Source organism: Mytilus galloprovincialis, chromosome 8, assembly GCF_965363235.1.
Source record: "Mytilus galloprovincialis chromosome 8, xbMytGall1.hap1.1, whole genome shotgun sequence".
NCBI classification, from domain to species: domain Eukaryota; kingdom Metazoa; phylum Mollusca; class Bivalvia; order Mytilida; family Mytilidae; genus Mytilus; species Mytilus galloprovincialis.
This window is the reverse complement of record NC_134845.1, coordinates 39,821,580-39,843,964: the sequence shown is the minus strand read 5'-3', so window position 1 is coordinate 39,843,964 and position 22,385 is coordinate 39,821,580. Positions and strand designations below refer to the sequence as shown.

Genomic DNA, 22,385 nt, shown 5'->3' with positions numbered 1-22,385 from the left:
ATATACAATGTATTATATTGCTGCATGTTTATGCTTATGACCTTAGATATACAATGTATTATATTGCTGCATGTTTATGCTTATGACCTTAGATATATTATTGCTGTATGTTTTATTGTCACTTGCTTATGACCTTAGATATGTTATTCATGTTATTTGTGCAGGTTTATTGACACTTGCTTGAGTTATTTTATTGCTGTTTGTTTTATTTTCTGTTTTTGTTTTACACATTTTACTTGATGGTGTTATCTCAGTGAAAGATGAAATATTAAAACACAAGTGCCTTATTTGTTATACCAATTGTAATGTTTTGTCTTTTTGAAAATGATATTCTCAAATGTATATAACCTAAATTAAGAAGTGTTGAAATTAAGTAAGGATATGGTATGTGATTGCCAATGAGACAACTAAAAACCAGAGATAAAGGTATTTTCAGCCAGTGACTGAACAGCCGTCAACAATGAGCAAGACCTATCAACATTTAAATGTCTGCATGAAAAAAACACAAAAACATTCAAATGGATAAACATAAGACACTGTGTGCAATGGTGTGAAAGCTATATATGCAAAACTATATACTGAAAATTCAGAAATTATTGCTAGCAATTGTAAGTGCGATTTTTCTCAATTTCATCATTTTTTTGTGTGCAAAATTTAGAATAATCCTGTTTAGTTCATAAAAAATTTCAATATGCAAGTGTATATTATTGTGATTATAACCCTGTCACTATTTTCACAATAATAAAAACAGCAATAATTTCTGAATTTATAGTAGTTAAATTTTTGACACGTAGTGATTTACTTTCAATTAAGCATGCCAAGACAAAAATCGTAGAACACACAATTATATATTTCTACAATTAAGATTCAAAGAAATACTTGTACCCATAATAACTTAGTCCGTTTTGTGAAATTGCTTCACTCATGCAATTAGAGGATTTTTTTTATGTTTTCTTTTTAGTTATATCACTTCCCATGTGAAAATTATTGTTCCCATGGGAAAATATATTGTTCCCAAGGGAAAAATTATTGTTCCCAAGGGAAAAATTATTGTTCCCATGGGAAAAATTATTGTTCCCATGGGAAAAAATATTGTTCCCATGGGAAAAAATATTGTTCCCATGGGAAAAGTATTTTCCCATGGGAAGAAAAGGAGTTCCCTTGGGAAGAAAAGTTCCCTTGGGAAATTTAAAGTTTCCCTTGGGAAATTTAGAACTTCCCATGGGAACAAACAATTTACTTATGTTCCCATGGGAACTTTAAAGTTCCTATGGGAACTCTAAACTTCCCATGGGAAAAGTAATTTTTCCCATGGGAACTTTCAATGTTCCCATGGGAAATTCTAATATTCCCATGGGAATTATCAAATTTCCCATGGGAAATGTACTTTTAATCAGCTGCAGTGACAAGAGTGACAACAGTGACAAGTTGGGACATATGGCATTTTTTTAATTTTTCAATAATCTATCACTGGACAAAATTTTTTTTAGAAATCTTGTAAACCGTCAAAGTCAGATTTGCCGATACCGGAATGGCAAATTTGTCCCGCACAGTGTTCAAACATACTATCCACACTCATCTGTGTCCACACTTGTATTGATTAGAAAAATAAGTTTTATCTAATAAGGTAAAATAATTGAAAGTGGCTCCTTACTTATACATCAATCCCAAATGAATGGAACCCTGTAATTTAAACAGGTATTTAAAAAAAATCTTCGAACCGTAAAGCCAGTACGAAAGCCGGAGTTACTGGAAACAAGTGATGACAGGAAAATGAGTGACTCATTCTATGTTTTTTTTTTCATTTATGCCCTCTTTGGAGAGGAAACTGTCCTTTAGGGCGCGCATACACCTTATCTATGTCCAATTTCTTATAGCCTCGTTTTGTCAAAAATCCGCGAAGTTCCTGTAATCGTTTCGTGACAGCCTCCTCAGAGGAGCAAATCCGCTTTACTCTGAGAGCTTGACTGTACGGGATACTTTTTGTACAGTGTTTGGGGTGACAGCTTTGGGGAGAAAGGTAATGATGTTTATCTGTGGGTTAACAGTAGCGATCTGTTTATATGACAACGTCCTTTATAGATGTGGTTGTGTCTAAGAAAGATATTTTAGAGTCGGAAATTGCATACGTAAATTTAATTGAATGGTGGGCGTTCTTTGCATGTCTGATGAAATTATCCAGTTTTTGTTGGGATTCAATCCATTTCATGTCAACATCATCAATGAAACGGAACCAAGACAGAGGTTTGGATGAAGATGCTGCAATAATTTGTTTTTCTAATTTGCCCATGAAAATATTGGCGTAAGACGGTGCCATTTTCGTCCCCATCGCTGTCCCGTTTATTTGAAGGTATGATCACCATTAAAGGTGAAATTGTTGCATTTCAGGACCAGAGTCAGCAGCTGGACTAAACATTTTGTAGGTGGTTCTAAAATGTTGCGCGAGTCCCATATTTCCCTACAAGATTGTATGCCGTCATCATGAGGTACAAAATGTATGTTGGTATACAATGAGGTGACATCTAAAGTGACAAGGAGGGTTTCCGGAGGAAGAGGGTTCATGGATTCCATTTTACGAAGATAATCTGTAGTGTCTTGAAAGTGGGAAGGACGATTTTCTATAAGAGATCTTAAATGAAAATCGACGAATTCCGAGATTTTCTCAGTCGGATGGCTGTTTGCGGATACAATGGGTCTACCAGGGTTGTTAACCTTGTGTATTTTGGGAAGAAGATACAATCGACCAGGCTTGGCATTCTCTGGTTTAAAATAACCAATTGTATCCTTATCTTTATATGTGGCCGTCATCGTACATGGTTTGTAACGCAGTGATAATTTTGGAGCTAAACTCGGAAGTAGGGTCATAGTCTAGCTTCTTATAAAATCTCTCATCAGAGAGCTGATGCACTGCTTGTTATAACATCTAAACTGTCACAACCTTTTGAAATTTAGAGTTGTGCCAGTTCACATCGCAAATAACTATTTTTATTTGGCATATCTTTGTAATCTGTGCGCCGTGTTTGGAAATTTTAAAATTGTACCAGTGTCTGTGGTGTTCGCTTAAAATGTATAAACCTCAAGATTTGATAGTTTTTCAGTTTGAATATATTGACATGATTCATTTGACATCGTGCTATTATTGAAGAAGGATATCTATTATCCGAAATATCTAATATTTGTTCATTTTATAGTTATTTAATGGTGATGTTGTACCCTTTTTGACTTGTTATATATATATATATATACATGTATATAAAGTACCTAGCAAACCAATCTATTTAAATTTAAATGCATTTCTAAGTTTTAGAATATTAAAAACTTGACTGCTTTTTGGTAATCTGTTAGTTTTTTTTCATTTCTGCCGAAGGTGCCAACAAAAAGTAAACTAAAAGAGGTACTGATTTAAATGGACAATAGATATCTGCAAACAGAGGTCGGTCAATTTAAAACGTGTTTAATCATATAAGGTGCGTTGACGTTAACGTATCTAAGAACAAAATAAAATAATATGTGGTACAATCCCTGAGAGAAATATCGTTAAATATGTGTAGGAGCTGCTCGTACATATTTTCTTTGTGTTGATTTGGTTTTATGGGTTGGTTTTTTTTTCCTTTGTTCAAACATAAATGTCATGTTCCGTTTATATTTAACTTCTATAAAAACCATTTACTTACCAATACAATGAATTGCAAAATATTATATAACTGAACTAAAAGTACGTAACCAGTCATTCTTTCAGGATCTGGATATATTGCGTCACGATTCATTTCTTCAATTTTTTACTATGCGTGATAGGTAACTTTTCGTGTCTCCTGTATATTGTCGTCTATGAGGATATATTCCTGGAGAGATAGTAGAAAAACAAATGTTTTATGAAAAAGGCATGGTTGTACAGCTTAAAATATGCATATATAATTTTATCATTTCGGTTTACATTAGATCTCATTTTGTATTTTGCTCATGGCCCTCCATAGGAAAACAAATACGTACTTTTTGGTCTTATAGGACACAAGGTTATTATGACGATTCGTCTTAAAGGGACACTAGCTATCAAATTCATGTTGACCGATTGTAATCAAATTCTTATATCTGATTTATAACAATTGTAAAACATTTATCCAAACTATTAAACGTCTAAAATAAACAGCAAACTCGTGCTGGTAAATTTTTCCAGGTCTGTTTTAATTACATATTATAGATGAAATATAAAGGTGTATCATCGTTTTTACCTATATAAAAAAGATTTTTGTGGATCGAATCAGTCAATCAAACGATTTACCTTTGTTTCACTTTCAATGTTGACATTCTTCACGGGTGTCATTCGGTTTAACGAGAGAAATGATCGTGAATTAACAAAAAAATGTGTTTGTCAAAATGGTTCAACTTCCTCAAAATTGCTACATGCAAGAAGATAAAGAAAATATGCAGTACTTTATGAAAAAACACAAAAGACACAATGCATGTCTATGGAATTAATTAAGAAAAACACGTTATTTGTACCTATAATGGTCATATTTCAATATATCATGATAAATTTGAAATTTGATCTTTGGTGTATCTGATTTTACAATAAAATAATAGTATGCTCTTTCCTTACAATTGCTAATTTGTTTATGAAAACCTTCAATTTTGTTGAATTTTCATCAAACTTGATCGTGAAAGATAATGCGTGACCAGACTTAAATTCATGTATTTGGTTTTGATGTTATATTTGTTATTCTCATAGGATTTTGTCTAATGCTTAGTCCGTTTTTGTGTGTGTTACATTTTAATGCTGTGTCGTTGTTCTCCTCTTATATTTAATGCGTTTCCCTCAGTTTTAGTTTTTATCCCGATTTTGTTTTTGTCCATGGATTTATGAGTTTTGAACAGCGGTATACTACTGTTGCTTTTATTTAATACTGGTCATCAGAAATCAATATTCCTTTTACCACTTGATATAACTGCAACTGGTTGAAGCCTGTTACTATTTTGATAAGACTGAACATCATTTTTTTTTAATTCAACACTTTACCTCGAAAGTTAAAAAAACACAGTTAGAAACGTGTCTAAATCAGTGTGAAAAATTCAGCTCTGAGAGTCGGTATAGTACAATTCAGGCAGACCGCCACTATTTAGTCAATAATATATGGGTATGCAACGTTTAATTAAACCAAAATGTTAACCGACAACCAAAATCTTATAGCAAAACAGCATCTTTCATGAACAATTTGAGATTGAACGGTAACCAACATTTTGTGCAACACCACTTTTTTAAGTTCTATGTATCTTGATATACAACGTAGCAGATGTGGATTGATTTCCAATGAGATAACTATAAACTGCAGACTAAAGAATACCAGAGAGCAAATGCTGAAATATCTCTTCTGCTTTACTTATGATAGTATATTTGTTGAACGTCTGTAATATTAAAGGTTTTACTAGAATTGTCAAATACGCTTAAAATTGTAAATGGTTCAAAAAAGAGGTCAAGGTCAGATGAACCATGCCATACAGATCTCTACAAACATCCTGTACACCAAATATAGGTGTTCCGATGCTTACAGTACCTTAGAAACTGACAAATGTTAAAGTAATGTTTGGCCAATTAATTCGGGACATAAGGTCGAAGGTATATGAACCCTGACCGACAGCCAGACATAAACATCTTACTATCATTCAATATATTAAATTTAATTGACGTCATATATGAAACATGCACACAGACATGTACACCATACACCAAATACCGTGGCGCTATATCATACAGGTATATATATCGCAGATCAAATTATAGCTTTTATAGCTTGTTGTTCGGTGTGGATCAAGCTCCGTGTTGAAGGCCTTACCTTGACCTATAATGGTTTTCTTTTATATTTGCGATGGATTGTCACTCATACCACATCTTCCTATATCTATATAAGCCAAAAGACCAAACAACATAAAACGAACATTGCCAAATGATGCATAAGGTCAATGTTATTTGAAACCTTACAGAAGTCGAAAATGTACACCATACAATCATAACAACAGACAGTTATCATATAGCTAAACGAATTCGCGATACGGACTTGACCACAAAACTAAACCTTCATCCATGATATGATTCAAAGTCGAGGTCGTAGCTTACGTTGAGGCAACGAACTGCCTCGTTGAAAAAAACAAAAACAAAAAAACTAAACTTTATTTTAATTTCAACCTGAAGCAGCAGTCTAGCAACTAAACGCTTATATACCGACTTTTATACTGCACTCGTTCTATTTGAGCAGTCAAAATGCGTTGACTGTATATTTCTATGCCATATACAGTCACTGACCTGGTATCACTTTTCCTCATGAATATTTAAATAGAAATTGTCGAAATTATATTTAATTATGCATACGACCTCTTCAACCTGTTCTTGTTTCCAATGTAAACAACGATGCGTTTAACGACTCAAACTTGTTTCTTTTGCAATTTTTGGGAAAACATATTTCACTTATTAATATTTTTTTGTTTGCAACCTATAAATCATTATGTTTTATGCTTATTGTTGATATATTAGTCTGCAACGAATTCGTTCATCATTGATTGCGGTAATGATGTACATTTCATCGTGTTATATTTCTCCGTCTGTGTGATATGAGGCCTTTTTAAAGGGGGATTTTTCCCAATATTTAAATCAAATAAATAATATTAACACAATAAACAACAATTGAAAATGTTTTTTTAGATTGCAGTATAAAGACAATAATAGTGCATTGACTTGACATATCAACGATATAAAGGATTGGGCCCGAAACGGGGAAAATGCTCGGCACAGCCTCGCATTTCCCCGTTTCTAAGCCTCATCCTTATATCGTTGATATGTCAAGTCAATGCACTATTATTGTCTATGTATAAATACTATCTGACGTTTTTGTGTCGGTATTGATTCGTAGACGGATTGACGGTATCCTTTGTGAATTAAAGCCTTTTTAAAACATTTCCATCCCCTAATTGGAAATCCCCTTTGCGGTGTTTTTCAGTATTTTAAATATGTCCGAGTCAAAGAAATCGGCACAATTGAAACTAACAGATTTATTTAACCCTACTGCAAGCAAAGTCAGTAGAATAGATCATGATGAAGATGCTGATCCAACTCACGAGACTTCAAGTTCTCCGATCCATTCACTTGCCCATTCAGGTAAAACATTAAAATTATCATTGGTCCGAAAATATTGAAATTTCTTGTAAATGAGGGTGTGGATGAGGTAAATTTAATAGACTTGCAATGAATGAAAAGTTAAAATAATAGAAATTTAGAATGGTGCCAAAATATAAAAGGAAAATAAAATTATGGGCAAAAAGAATTATAAATGAAGGTTCAAACCCTCATATAACCGGCAGTATGTAGTACTAACAAATACAACTGAAACATCGTGTCTTCAACCTTAATTACACAGAGTTTCATTGACTTTGATAATAATAAAAAAAATATACAAATTTATAGATATCAATCAACATGCAGACTTGCACAATTTAAATTTTTGCACCACGAAATAGTCAGCTGCGTTTTGGTGAAGACAATATGATGACCTGAAGATGTTGCATAGTAACTTGTGTCGTTTCAATGTGGTTGCTGTCTAATGAATCTCTTCTAAAACAGTCTGATCCTACAAACAGTGATCCCTACTACTTTTCTGGGAAATCTTTGAATGACAGTGACAGGACACAACTACTGTTTGATATTAAAATGTCATCCTCTTAAATTGTATTTCAGGCAACAGACGGACGAGGATACTCCTCAAAGTGGGAAAAGAAGTTTCCTTGGTTGAGATATTCAATACAAAAAGATGCCGCGTTTTGTATAAATTGTTTAGCGTTTTGTAATTACAAAGACGGAGATGTTTCACAGACAAAGGGTTTAATGATTGGAAAAATGCCACTGGGTCCAAAAGAGGAGTATTACTTTCTCACAACGAGTCAAAAACCCACCAACAAGCAACAAATAAAACTATAAATTATAAACAAATAGTTTCTAAAGAAGAAAAGGATATACATGTTTCTATCTCAAAAGTTATGAAGAAAAGGTTAAACGTAACAGAGAAATACTATTTCGAATAATAGACACCATAGTAGTTTTAGGACAACAAAATATTCCTTTACGGGGACACAGTTGGAATAAGGAAAAAAAGATAGAAGATGGTAATTTTTCTCGATTCTTACAATGGAAAGCCGATGATGTGCCCATTCTAAAATCTCAATTGGAGAATGCGCCCTATAATGCACAATACACAAGCCCAGACATTCAAAATGAACTGATAAGTTTGTGTGGAATGCAAATTAAAAATGAAATTATTAAAAAAGTACAAGAGGCAAAATTGTTTTCCATCATGGCTGATGAATCCACGGATGTAGGAACAAAAGAGCAGATGGCACTTTGCATTAGATATGTCGATAGAACTGCTACTGTGTTTGAAGATTTTATAGGTTTTATCGAGATGGAAAAGGTCGACGCAGAGTCAATTGCAACAGCAATAGTCAATTATGTTCAAGAATGTGGGCTAAATATGGACAATTTACGTGGTCAAGGATATGATGGTGCTAGCGTGATGTCTGGTAATATTTCTGGTGTTAAAGCCCGCATACAGCAAATACAACCAAAAGCATATTATCATCATTGCAGAGCGCATGTTTTGAATCTTGATTAAAGCAAGTGCCCATTTTCGAATGCTGCAAAGTAGTCAATTCATTGTTGCTCTTGTTGTTACGCAACACATACTGAGTTTCACAAGACCTCTGACTCAGGTTCTTCAGAAAACCGACTGTGATATCATTAAAGCATATCAAGATGCAAACACATGCAAAACCTTCATTAATGAGCAAAGGAACGATACCGTATTCAAGAGCATTGGGAAAAGATGAAAGTTTTGGCCACATGTGTCAATATCCAATTAGAAAAACCGAGAACAGCTAAGAGAATGACACAGCGCTCAACTGCAGGAGACGCCTCAGACACAGCCGTAAGTACTTCAAAATAAATGTATTTTTCCCTTTCATTGATCATTGCGTTGCTCAACTGGAAGAGAGATTTCCAGAGGACAAATCGGCCATGTTTCTTGCATCACAACTAATGCCTTTGAAGGTCAATACAATGTCGCAAATTGAAACAGCAAAGATATATGAATGGTACAGTTCAGATTTACCAGATCGGGATACGTATTATATGGAAAATCAGCGATGGATGGCTTTCTGTAATCAGCTTAAGGATCCACCTACATCGCTTTCTGAATCGTTCATTCTAGCTGATTCAGATTACTACCCTAATATAAATACAATATTTCGTCTGTTACTTACGATGCGGCATTCCAGTAGGTTCCGTTCCGTGCGAAATGTCCTTTTCTGCACTTAGAAGACTTAAACTATGAACCGGACAACAATGACCGATCATCGATTGAACGGACTGACCTTAATGCACATACATAAGGATAAAGAAATTGACCGAAACCTAGTATTGGACAAGTTTGACGCTATAGTGGAAATAGAAGAATTGGTGCTTTGCACCTGTAGAGGATTTTTAGTATCAAAATTTAAAACATATTACAGAATTTAACTTTCATAAATAAATCTAAAGCACACATGATTATAGTATTTGAAAACACTAGTATTATCCAATATCTCTCACAAACAAAGAGAAAGGTAAAAAGTAACATCGGAGCTTGACATATTGTAAATACATGTAGCTATTGTTTGAACATATTAGCATTATTATGTTGAATAAAGTAAAAACTACTATAACTTTAATGGGATTTTATCGTTTTCCAAATGGTAAAACACGTATAGCTTCTGGGGGCTGCGACCCCCAGACCCCCTGCCTCGGTACTATCACAGGGCAAGCTACGCCACTGGAACGTCTGTAATATTAAGGGTTTTACTAGAAGTGTCACATATATACGCTTAAGATCTGGTATCTTTCGTCCCTCTTTTATAGCTGACTATGCGGAGGCTTTTCTTATTATTGAGGGCATTATGATGACCTATAGTTGTTAATTTCTGTGTCATTTAGTCTCTTGGCAATTATAATACATATTCTTTTATATATATATATATAGCGATGTCGTAACGACATAGTGATGTCGTTATTACGACAAACCGATGTCGCTATAACGACATGTTATGTCGAAATTACGACATCATTATTTATTTTTTTTGAAATGCCCCTTACCGGCTTCCGTAGCTATCAACATCAAATACGTTAATTAAGTAATACAAATAGACAGGAAATAATAATAATAAATAAACAGCTGCGCCATGAGCGCATGATACGCCCGACGTCTTGTGTGGAAGTTTTATGCAATAATCATAAATAGTTTCTGAGAAAATTTTAAGCAATAACCGTATATTGTTTTTGAGACACGGCGGGACATGTTAAACCCCCAACCCTGTTTTTTTTTAACAAAAAACGAAATATCACTAAAATAAAATTTTGAATCAAAACCAAAAAGTATACAGATCTTTAGATTAATATAACAAAGAAGTGTGTAAAGTTTTAAGCAATAATCATAAATTATTTTTGAGATACGGCACGACATGATGTAAAAAAAACTCCCCTGTTTAACAAAATACTCAATAACTCCGAAATAAAGTTTTGAATCATCAACAAAAAGTATACAGATCTTTAGATTAATATAACAAAGAAGTGTATAAAGTTTTAAGCAATAATCATAAATTGTTTTTGAGATACGGCACAACATGTAAAAAAAAAAACCTCCCCCTTTTTTACAAAATACTCAATAACTCAAAAATGAAATTTTGAATCATCACCAAAAAGTATACAGATCTTTAGATTAATATAACAAAGACATGTGTAAAGTTTTAAGCAATAATCATAAATCGTTTTTGAGATATGGTGCGACATGTAAAAAAAATCACTCCCCCTTTTTTACAAAATACTCAATAACTAAAAAATAAAATTTTGAATCATCACCAAAAAGTATACAGATATTAAGATTAATATAACTAAGAAGTGTTTAAAGTTTTAAGCCATAATCAAGAATCGTTTTTGAGATACGGTGCGACATGTGAAAAAAACACACCCCTGTTTTAGTTACAAAGTGCTGTAACTCAAAAAGTTTTAATCTTATTTTCACCAAAAAGTATACAGATCATTTGACCATCATAAGAAACAACTATGTTAAGTTTCATGAAATTTGGATAAGTCGTTCTCCAGTTACGTTGCGACACGTTTACGCCGGACAGACAGACGGACGGACAGGCAGACAGACAGGCGGACGGTACGACGGACGGACGGACGGACGGACACCGGACATTTGTATACCATAATACGTCCCGTCAAAATTTTGACGGGCGTATAAAAATCAAAAACATGGATTAACAAAATTTTAATCTGCTAACCGAGTCCCTGTGTTGTTAACAACATAAAACAATCGTGTATATATATATTTTTTTTATATGATAACATATCTTTATTTACCAAAGTCATAACAACTATAGGCATACAACATATAAACTACACAAGTATACATCGATAGCAGAAGGTAAAGTGTTTGAACATATTACATCATGTTAGATCTTAATTTTTGTGCACGAAATATAAATTTACCCAAATTACATAATTCTTTAAGATTATTAGAACTCATTAATTGTATATATTTATACATAGAAGGTTTTCTCCAATAATATGGTTTTATAAAATAAGATCTAAGACCTTGATAAGTAGGACATTTCAAAATAAAATGCATCTCATCTTCAATGTCGTCTTTACAAAAACTACATAGTCTATTACTTCTTGGAATTGCAGAATAGCGACCACATTCTATAGCTAGATCATGACTACTAAGTCTTATTTTGGTAATACATGTCTTATAAATAACTGGTATTGGTTTACATAAATAATTTTGTAAACAAAAATTATGAACCATATATCTATAACTTGTACATTTAACTAAATTATTCATTTGGCTGTCAAAATCTTGCTTCATACAATCAAACAGGCGTTGTTTAATTATCAAGTAAAAACTACTGGAGAGCTTACTATCTAAAAATAAACCTTGATTATACCAAATATCACCTAAACCTATACTGAGCAACTCATTTTTAATAAAATACAACCAATTTGTCTTATTATTTGGACATTTTTGTAAATCGTCATATAAAAAACAGTAACAGTTTTTTCAAAATACAGTTTGTAGTACATAACAGCTTAAACCAGTATTTAAAAATTCGACATTTTCTGGTGTGCAATAATGGTAATCTACCTAGCTCATAGTACACCATGGCATTACTAGTAGAGCTTTTTACTTTCATAATATTTTTACAATAGCCCAGATGTATCCTTTCTATAGCTGGTGCCTTGTGAGCACCCCAAATTTCACAACCATAACAAAGTACACTGTTTATATAAGTATCAAAAAGTGAAAGTAGAGTTACAAAATTCAAATATATATCCTTTACATTTCTCCTTAAGGCAAACACAGCTTTTCTACCCTGTTCTGAGAGTTTCTGCTGTAACACATTATATTTACCATTAAAATTCAACAAAATACCAAGATAACTAAACTTATCTACAACTTCTATTTCCTGGTTATTATAATACCATTTTTCATTGCCATGTATTTTTCCACCCTTTCTAAAAACAACAATTTTCGTTTTTGTTATATTCACACTAAGTGACCATTTAGAGGTATAATCATACAAAGTATCAAGTAACGTTTGTAATCCAGATACAGTTTCTGAAAAAATAACCATATCGTCAGCGTACATTAGTAAAAATAAATTTAGTTCCTTCATCTCATAAGGAATAGAGTCACTATTTATAAAAGCCATTTCACAATCATTGACATACATAGAAAAAAATATCGGTGATAATACTTCACCTTGCATCAAACCTACTTCATTAGTAAAATAATCAGAATTGAACCCATCAACACTTACACAAGAAGTGACATTAGAATACATAGCTTTGATAACCATTAAAAATTTACCTTGTATACCAATTTTTGATAGTTTATACCATAACATATATCTTTGAACAGTGTCAAAAGCTTTCGTGTAGTCTACCAAACAACAATACAAACGATTTTTGGCTGATAAAGATTTGAAAATTAATGATGTAAGAGCAAAAATAGCATCTACTGTACCCAGACCGGGGCGAAAGCCGAACTGGGCATCGGTCACAATATCAAATGTTTCCGACCAGTCTATTAAACGTTGATTAAGAACGGACGTAAATAACTTTCCAAAATTACTGACTAAACTAATCCCTCTGTAGTTGTTCGGATCAAGCACATTACCCTTCTTGAATATAGGTATAAGTATGGCTTTTGCCCAATCCGTAGGGAAAATTCCGGACTGTAAAATTCCGGACTGTAAAATTCCATTAAAAATGTACAGTAATACAGGCATAAACACATCTTTGTATTCAATAAAATATTCGTTAAGAATTCCATCAACTCCATGACTTTTATCACGTTTAAGGTTACGAATAGCTTTCAAAATGTCATTTTCTGTAATTTCTCTATCAAGTTCCTCATATACGCATTCACCATCGGTGTTATTAAATTGGCTGTCGTCCAGTACAGCATCTGTGTCTGATGAGCACAATGACTTAAAATGTTCATGGAACAACTTTAATGGTACAGCATGTTTAGGAGACGCTTTTCTTTTAAATTTCTTGTAAAATAATTTAGGGTTTGTAAGTCTCATTATGTCTAGCATGTTTCCTTCAGTGCGCATATAATCTTGTTTCAAGCGACGTTCTAGTGTTTTATAGTCCTTTTTCGCTCGGATTAAATTACTATGGTTTAGTTGTGATTTTAGTCTATTAAATATATTTAAACAGTTTATATAGCGGCGATGAAGGTCTTTACACTGGGCGTTGAACCAAGGTTTATCATCACAAATGTTAGATCTGCAAGATTTAAAATTGATTGTCCTCTTTTTAAAAAATGGTGCCATAATGTCATTTAACGTACTAGTGAATTCGTCCAACGAATTGTCGAGTAATTGCTGCCCATCAAAGTCAATCCGTTCACGACACATATTTATCTTTTCCATATTATTCAGTAAACAATCTCTACATTGTTCTTTTAATTCATCATTCCATTTAAATTTGTCCTGCGACAGTTTCTCTCTGTTTTCATCATCCGGGAACCGAGTTGAATTTTGTTTGTTACACAGTAATGAAAGTTGTATATGTAGAAATGCGTGGTCGGAAAAAGTTGTAAAATTAGACACAATAAGTTGACGCACTATCGGGAAAAGTGACACTGGGACTAATAGGTAGTCTATAACGCTCATTCCATTCGCACCACAAAATGTAAAATCATTGGCAAAACCATTTTTATGCCGGCCATTCAATATTCTCAAACCCGAGGCTTTACATAGCGAGATAAGTTTTGGACCATAGCAGTTTGTTTTGTTGTCCGTATTATTTCTTACATTGAGTTCTATATCAGCAGAATAATCAAAAATATCATCAAGTCTATTCCTTATAGTACTATGAATACTATCGTTACTCACAAAATCATCTATTGCCCCAGTTCGACTGTTTGTATCACCCAAAAGTATAACATCACCAAGTGAAGAGTAAAGTTCAATGCTATTTTCTAAATCAACAAATAAATCACAATTATAAAGTTTATAAAAATTTGATCTGACAGGGGGTATATAAACGCAGGCAATAAATAAGTTTTTATCACTTGTAACAATATCCTTTTCAATATTCAACCATATAATTGTATCATGAATACATGTTTCGATAGAAATTTTATTAGAAAAACACTCTTTTATTAAAATTACAATACCTCCTCCTTGAATAGATTTAGACTTGCGTCTAGCATACAAAAAACAATCATAACCAGGAATAGACAAACTAAAATCATTTTTAAACCAACATTCTGTAAGAAAAACTATATCATATGTGCAAATAAAATTCAAAAATGCAATGTTATCAAGTTTATTTTGAATACCACCATTCACGTTCCAAGAAATTACTTTCAAATTGTCACAGTTTTTTGAATGAGACACAAAACCTCCAACGCTATCCTAGTCTTCTTTGGTAGTAGCCTGCTTCCCGTCAGTTTGATGAGTTGTCTTGTCAGTACATATATCTACCTCGATCTTCTCATTCGGTATCTGAGTTTCCATTTTCGGTAAGAATTGTTTGTGCTTAATCTGATCGAAAAGCTCGTTATTTATATACAGTTTATCTCTGATCATCACTGCTTTAGCTTGTTGAGCACGAGCCTCTCTTTGAATTGGGAGCAATTGTTTTCTTTTAGCGAGCACATCTGGTGTATACTGTACACTGAGACCGAACGGAGAGCTCTTCAATTTGTAAGCAGATGACTTCACTACCTCACGCTGTTTAAAATTGTCAAAAGTTGCAATTATTGGCCTTGGCTTGAATTTGCTATTCATACGTCGAACGCTGCGGAAATTGATAAATATATGTATGTTCTTTTCGGTCCTTTTCTGTTCTTTTTGGTCCTTTTCAGTTCTTTTCTGTTCTTTTCTGTAAATCGTCGCTCTTTTCGGTAAATCGTTGGACCGAAAATTTCGACTTGAAAAAAAAGTTCACTGCCATTTTTTATTTTTTTATGTCCCTAATACGCTTCCGTACCAGAGCTTTCTCGGTCATCTCGCAATACTTGACCACCGTTAGATATTCTTTCACTATCATTTCTCTCGATAAACCGAATGACACCCGTGTTATAGCTGTCTGACAGATTTAAATCATTGTTTTTTACGAAAAATAACAGAATATTTTTTTCACTTGAATCTAGTGGTTATGAAAGAACATCTTGTTCATGACACCTTGACCAAAAGACAAAAACGATGAAAATCTGCGACAACAAATTCCGTGGCTGATGCCATATGCAAAATAAAAAGAAAATGGACGATAAGCAACCAACAGTCAATCAAATGAAAGTACTTTGGTAAGAAACGTGGACAGATCCCGTTTCACTATTTGCATCGTTTACCTTGTTTATGGGAAGTACATTTAGTAATAAGTTAAATCCTGTGTTGTAACAATCAATGAAGCTCAGACAACAAATAGTTACAAAATTACATGTAATGACAAGTAAATCATGTGAACGTTTAGTTGCATCATGACTAGATGTATATTACTGGTTTATAGGACTCGAGTTTTTTTTACTAGTATTTGGACTTTCTTGGAGATGTATGGACAATACAATATCCCTTACCAAATGCAAATGAAATAGAGCTAGTCTGTGTAGAAAAAAAGTCCAAAATAGAAGCTACAAAGAAACATTCATAGCAATAAATTAGAAGCTTACATATGTATATTTTACTTCCTTGCTGTGTGACCTTGACATTCATTTAAATATAAATTACAATTGATAGGTTGATTTTTTATTTTAAAAAATAGCCTTGTATTTAAAATGTACATACGAAAATTGGCTCGGCCTTCTGGCAAAAAGTGTATCTAATTTATGTGGCCATTGAAAAAAAATAACAGGACAATATCATGGTTTAGTACCCCCAAAATCGTCCTAAGTAGAAATATTATACAATACAATAATAATATAATACAATACAATATTTTTATTTTCCAAATTAAAGGGCCCATTAAGAGCATAACATTAATTACAACATGACATAAACATTACAGAGTGATTAAAGAAACATAAAATAATAATTGAAATTCAAATGCATGGAGAAAGGATCAGTGGTCAAGGGGAGATAATTTTGATATATTTTAGAGTATCTAACTAATTTTCTGATTTTCTTAGTTGCAGGCCTTTATCCAGGTATGCACATAAAATAGATAAAAATCTGCTATCTTCATTAATCATGATCCATGAAAAAAGATCATTTATATTTAAACTATCTAAACTGGGGTATTTTTTATATAATCAGTGATATCTGATCATATCTCTTCTGAGGTTATTGTAAATAGGGCATTCCAGAAGAAAGTGCATTTCATTTTCAATACAATTTGTATTACAATATAAACATATCCTCTCATGTCGAGGTAATATTTCATATTTACCACATACATTGGTAATTCGTTCATGTCTGCCAGTTTCTATTCTTAAACAGTGATTGCTAAGTCTGTATTTTGTTAACAAATGTTTATGTGGGTGCTTTAAATCTAAATAATTTTCATAGTCAAATGACTTTTTGAATGAAAAATAAGTGTCCAATTTGCCTTGATTCTGTAAATAAAAATCTCGCATTTTCTCCCAATCATTTTGAAAATTTAATTTGAGCTGTTTTTTAAATAAGTTTTTAAATTTATTTTTTCCTAGATTTTTACATATATTTAGATCAATACCCAATTTTTCACTGTAGAAAATGATATTAGAGAGCCATGAATTATTGGAACTGGTTTGTCCTTTACTTTCTATCATTTTTAACTCAGCATAAGCATTTTTCAATAAATCAGATGGAGAATTCTCTAGTCTATGCCAATACATAAACATATGTGTTAGCAAATTTATATAAAGAGGATATCTACCCAATTCAGACAGGACTGCTACATTTGTGCACATCTTTGTAACACCAATAATATACTTACAAAATTTTAAATTTAGCTTCTCAAACTCCCAATCTTTAAATATGTCATAAAGGGACAAATTTTTCCTTTTAGAAGTAATGTTAATAACACCCCAATTTTCACAACCATAAGTTACAATTGGCTGTATACAGTGATCAAATAAATGCAAAAGAGTTTTAATAGGAGGATTAGATGATTTCAAATCTTTATAAAGTTTAAAACTGGCCTTTTGACCTTTTTGGAATAATTGTTTCCTGGCTTCATTAAAGTTTCCAGTATTTTGGATGACTATGCCAAGATATTTGTATTGTTTAACACATTCAATAGAATTATTTCCTACATTGAAATTTTCATTAAGGAGTCTACCACTCCTATTGAATATTATAATCTTGGTTTTCTTCACATTTATTTCCATACACCAATCTTTGCAGAATGTGCACAAAGTATCAAGTCTCTTCTGAAGCCCTTCTTTTGAGTCAGATATTAATACAAGATCATCAGCATAAAGTAGACATGGTATCTTTTCATCATTTAAATTGACATCATCATAATTGTAAGATAATATATCTGGCAAATCATTAATAAACAGTTTAAAGAATGTGGGACTCAAAACGTCACCTTGTCGTACACCAACATTATATCTAAAAAAAATCAGTTATTTTGTCTTCTACTTTAACACACACTTTGTCGTTACTATACATAGATTTCAAAATGTTATAAAAAATACCATTATTTGTATGCTGTAATAATTTGTATAATATACCAATATGAATAACCTTGTCAAAGGCCTTGCGAAAATCTACAAAACATACATACAATTTACCTTTGCCTCTTTTAACATATTTTTCTATGAGACATTTTAGTACAAAAATGTGATCCGAAGTGCGAGCTTTCTTAGAAAAACCAATTTGAGTTTTGTTTATGATATTATTATCAGATAAAAATTTATCAAGTCTGTTATACAGAATGGTATTGAAAAGTTTGCCAAGACTATTATTGATGGCAATACCTCTGTAATTTTCAGGGTTCTGCGGGTTATCAGATTTGAATATAGGAGTAATGTAGCTCTCAGACCAATTACTGGGATAAATGCCAGATAGAAGAATGGCATTAAAAAGTTTTAGTAAGCAATCTTGCATATAACTCTGTGAAACTTTTAACATTTCATTTGTAATAGTGTCTAGACCTGGACTTTTCCCAGATTTTAATTGCCTCAGGGCTTTTTGGAGTTCACCAGGGGTAATTTTAAAGTCAATCTCACTGAATCCAAAGTTTTTCTTTTCTAATAGTTCAAGTTTACTCTTTATCTCTTTTATCTTGGATTTTATGTGTTCATTTTCAGGAATTGATGACAAGTCAGAGAAATATTTATACCAAATGTCACCATCTATGTTGTTTTTAGTTTCTGAATTATTTTCAAGACGGAGTTGATTGACAAGGTTCCAATAATCCTTTGGATTTTCTGATTCTAGATTGCTTAAACGGTCCAAAATAGTTTCTCTAAATTCTCTTTTCTTTTTCCTCCTTAGTTTGGCAAATTGTTTATTAAGTTTAAAAAAAGAGCCACGCACTATCGGATCTTTCGGAAATTTTGACATTAATATAGCTTTATCATTAACATGCTTTTTCAAACTTTTTAAATCTTGGTCAAACCATTTTTTATGATTACATGTTTTTACCCTTTTCTTCTTCTTTTTTAGTGATACTTGGCACACTTTTTCGTATATTGAATGAATACTATATGTGGCATCATTCACATTCTTTTTGTCTAAGATAATTTTGTTATTTAAAAAATATTTTAGCTCATTTTGTATGACAGGATGTGTAAATGATTCCTGGAAATTTTGAATACTTTCTGTGTCCCATTTATACCTCAAAGGAAAGTCTTTCATATGACTTTTATTTTTCTCCAATTGGAAAGATGCTAAAATCTTAAAAGTGATTTTGCAATGGCAATCAGAAAAATTTGCCTTAAAATCTGATACATTAAAATATAAAATTTGCTGGAGTAGGCTTTGAGAAACTAAAGCATAATCAACTACACTGCATCCATTAGGTTTGAAACATGTAAATATTATGACTGAATGCCCCAATTTCCAGGAGTCGCTTCAAATAACCCGTGTTTTCGAATTCGCAATATCAAATCATCGCCTGAAGTTTAAAAAAGCATATTATATTTCGACGAAAGTGGTTACAAATAAGTTAACAATGTTTGCAAGGATCAATAGCAATTACATTAGCAATATTAATCTACATTTTCAGAAAAAGATTTTTTTATACATTGAAATGGAATATTAAAATGTCAAATATCCCTTACAATGAAAAAGAACATATGTTTATAGATAAAAACTCTGAAGACCTGTGTGATGACCTGGATGAGGAACAAGACAGCACGCTTTAATAAGGGAGCTACCATTTGATTTTTATGGGGGGGGGGGGGGGGGCTAGGACGAAAAATTTTGTCCTGCATTTTTTTTTTAGTTGTAATCTCTGTCCTGCCTTTTTTTTTTTTTTTTAAGTTTATCCTGACTTTTTTTACATAAATTGTCATCCTGACTTTTTTATTTTTGCACATGTCTCATCCTGTCTTTTTTTTTTTACTCAAAACTCCTGTCCTGCCTATTTTTTTCAAATTTCATCCTAGCCCCCCCCCCCCTCGACCATTCACGAATCATTGATGACTCCATCACGACTCCAACCCAACCACTAATTGAATACTTATTCGATAATTCCGACCAATTCACGATCTATACACGATCTTAACTCGACAAGCCAGACCAAATCAACTATACTCGATCTCAGCCTAACCTCGGCCAGATCAGATCGACTTGATCGTATAGGGGTCGTAGGTATAGTCGGGCATTGGTCAGGTATGTACCCACTGCAGCGGAGGAGGCATTTTAAAAGAGTTATCCGTATCCGTCCGTACAGTAAGTACGTATACGTACGTCCCAACAATGAGTTTATGTATGTTCTCTAACTTTATTTTGCGTCAACCAGATTTTATGAAACATAATACCATAAAATACAGATCAAGTGCGAATTTGGGTGGTGTCACTTATACCGTTTTATGTAATGACTCTAAATAACGTTATATGCAAACAGGGGCATTATCTGTGTCCAATGGACACGTTACCCATTTATTTGGTTAGATTCAGTAGTTCATAGAAGGTCTGAGTAAAATTATAAATTTAAAATATCTACATGGAAATAAAGCAGTTTGATTGTTTAGCAAGGTGGTTAGAACTCAGATAGACAGGTTAATAGCTGTGACGGAGCTTGCAGATAGCGTAAAAGATAAACACAAAGGGGTAGACAGCAAAGGGTGCCGAGAAATATAGGTGATGCAGAGGCTGACAAGGCGACCACTTTGTGAGCGGTATAAATTTTTATCACAAAAATACTGAACTCTGAGGAAAATTCAAAACAAAAGGTCCCTAATCAAATGGCAAAATCAAAAGTATGAGATACTTACAGGAGCCGAGCAAAGAGGACCCCAATGGTTATAAAAACTTCCTGAAGGTAAAGTAGAATGCTGATTTGCTATGGGAGTTTTACTGCACTTTTCTTCAAAATCAGATTTGTCACTGGATTAGTACTGATGTTACATGTTTTACCATCCCTTTTTCCTTGCTTTCTTACAAATTAAGCGTACTGTTTGTGTCATATACTAGTATGTGCATATTTGCGCCTTTCCCAAGTCTGGAGCCTCTGGCTTTTGTTAGTCTTGTGTAATTTTTAATTTTAGTTTCTTGTGTATAATTTGGAGTTTAATATGGCGTTCATTATCACTGAACTAGTATATATATATTTGTTTAGGGGCCAGCTGAAGGACGCCTCCGGATGCGGGAATTTCTCGCTGCATTGGAGACCTGTTGGTGACCTTCTGCTGTTGTCTGTTCTATGGTCGGGTCGTTGTCTCTTTGACCCATTTCCATTCTCAATTTTATATGTAAGTTATCAGTATTTTCCATATATCTGATATCCAGTAGTTGAATAGTTCAAGATATTCTTTTTGTTGTATCCATGACAACAACCCGCTTGTTTTTACTAATAATATTGCAAAAAGGGGGTAACGATATCACATATTTCCCCAAAATTTGGCAAAAAATAGAAGTTCAATGCCCTGGAGGATTCCTTTTCTGAAACTGTTTATATCTATCACGAATTCAAATAAAAACCATTTGTCTTTCGTCTCATTTTTATTTATAAAACTGTATCAAAAAGCGTATGAAAAAATGGAGAGTTGTCTCATTTGGCAATTATACCAAATCTTATTTTCATACTGAAAAATTTCTGGACATACTGAAAATACGGACAGTCAAAACAAAGATAGCCCATTAAGCAGGTAAAATATAATATTGATGTTCTTAAAACGAACTTTGAAGGCTAAATTAGTCATTAGCTTTCTGATAATGAATTTGAATGGACAATTACTTTTCATATTTGAAAAATCCTCTGGGGCCAAAATGCAGGATTTACTTCCATTCCGAAACACCAGTCCTGAGATCATCCCATGTTTTATTTGATTTCGATTTTCGTTTTCGTGTTGCTAAGTTTTTAGTTTTCTATGTTGAATTATGTAGACTTCTGTTTGTCTTGTCGTCGGCTTTCGTTTTTTGCTATGGCTCTACAATGTATCGGTTTGTTTTCGACCTTTGCGTTTGATTGGTCCTTTGGTATCTTGTTCTCTCTTTTAAAATTTACACCTTCTTGCAAAAGTACAGACGCGTACTGTACATGGAAGAAACTGTGTGCAGTTAGAAAGTAAATAGTGACAATATATTTTTGCAGAAGCAAAGTTATAAGAGTTAATCAGAGCTGCACACATTTTTAGAGAATCGTGTAGCAGTCATGTATACTCGCGAATGGCCGAGTAGAAATCGAAGCGTGGTCCAAT

General features: G+C 32.9%; 1 long non-coding RNA gene across 2 annotated transcripts in view; it reads right to left on the bottom strand.

Moving 5' to 3' along the window:
• LOC143043279 (uncharacterized) overlaps positions 1–16,303 on the bottom strand; it is a 65,771-nt gene extending 49,468 nt beyond the window's left edge. Inside the window, exons 1-2 of one of the 2 annotated variants that reach the window (XR_012968289.1) lie at positions 16,263–16,303; positions 3,675–3,842 (exon numbers count right to left, since the gene is read on the bottom strand). This is a non-coding gene — a long non-coding RNA (uncharacterized LOC143043279). The remainder of the gene's footprint in view (positions 1–3,674; positions 3,843–16,262) is intronic. The other variant, XR_012968290.1, reaches the window with a different exon arrangement.
• Positions 16,304–22,385: the final 6,082 nt, after the last annotated feature.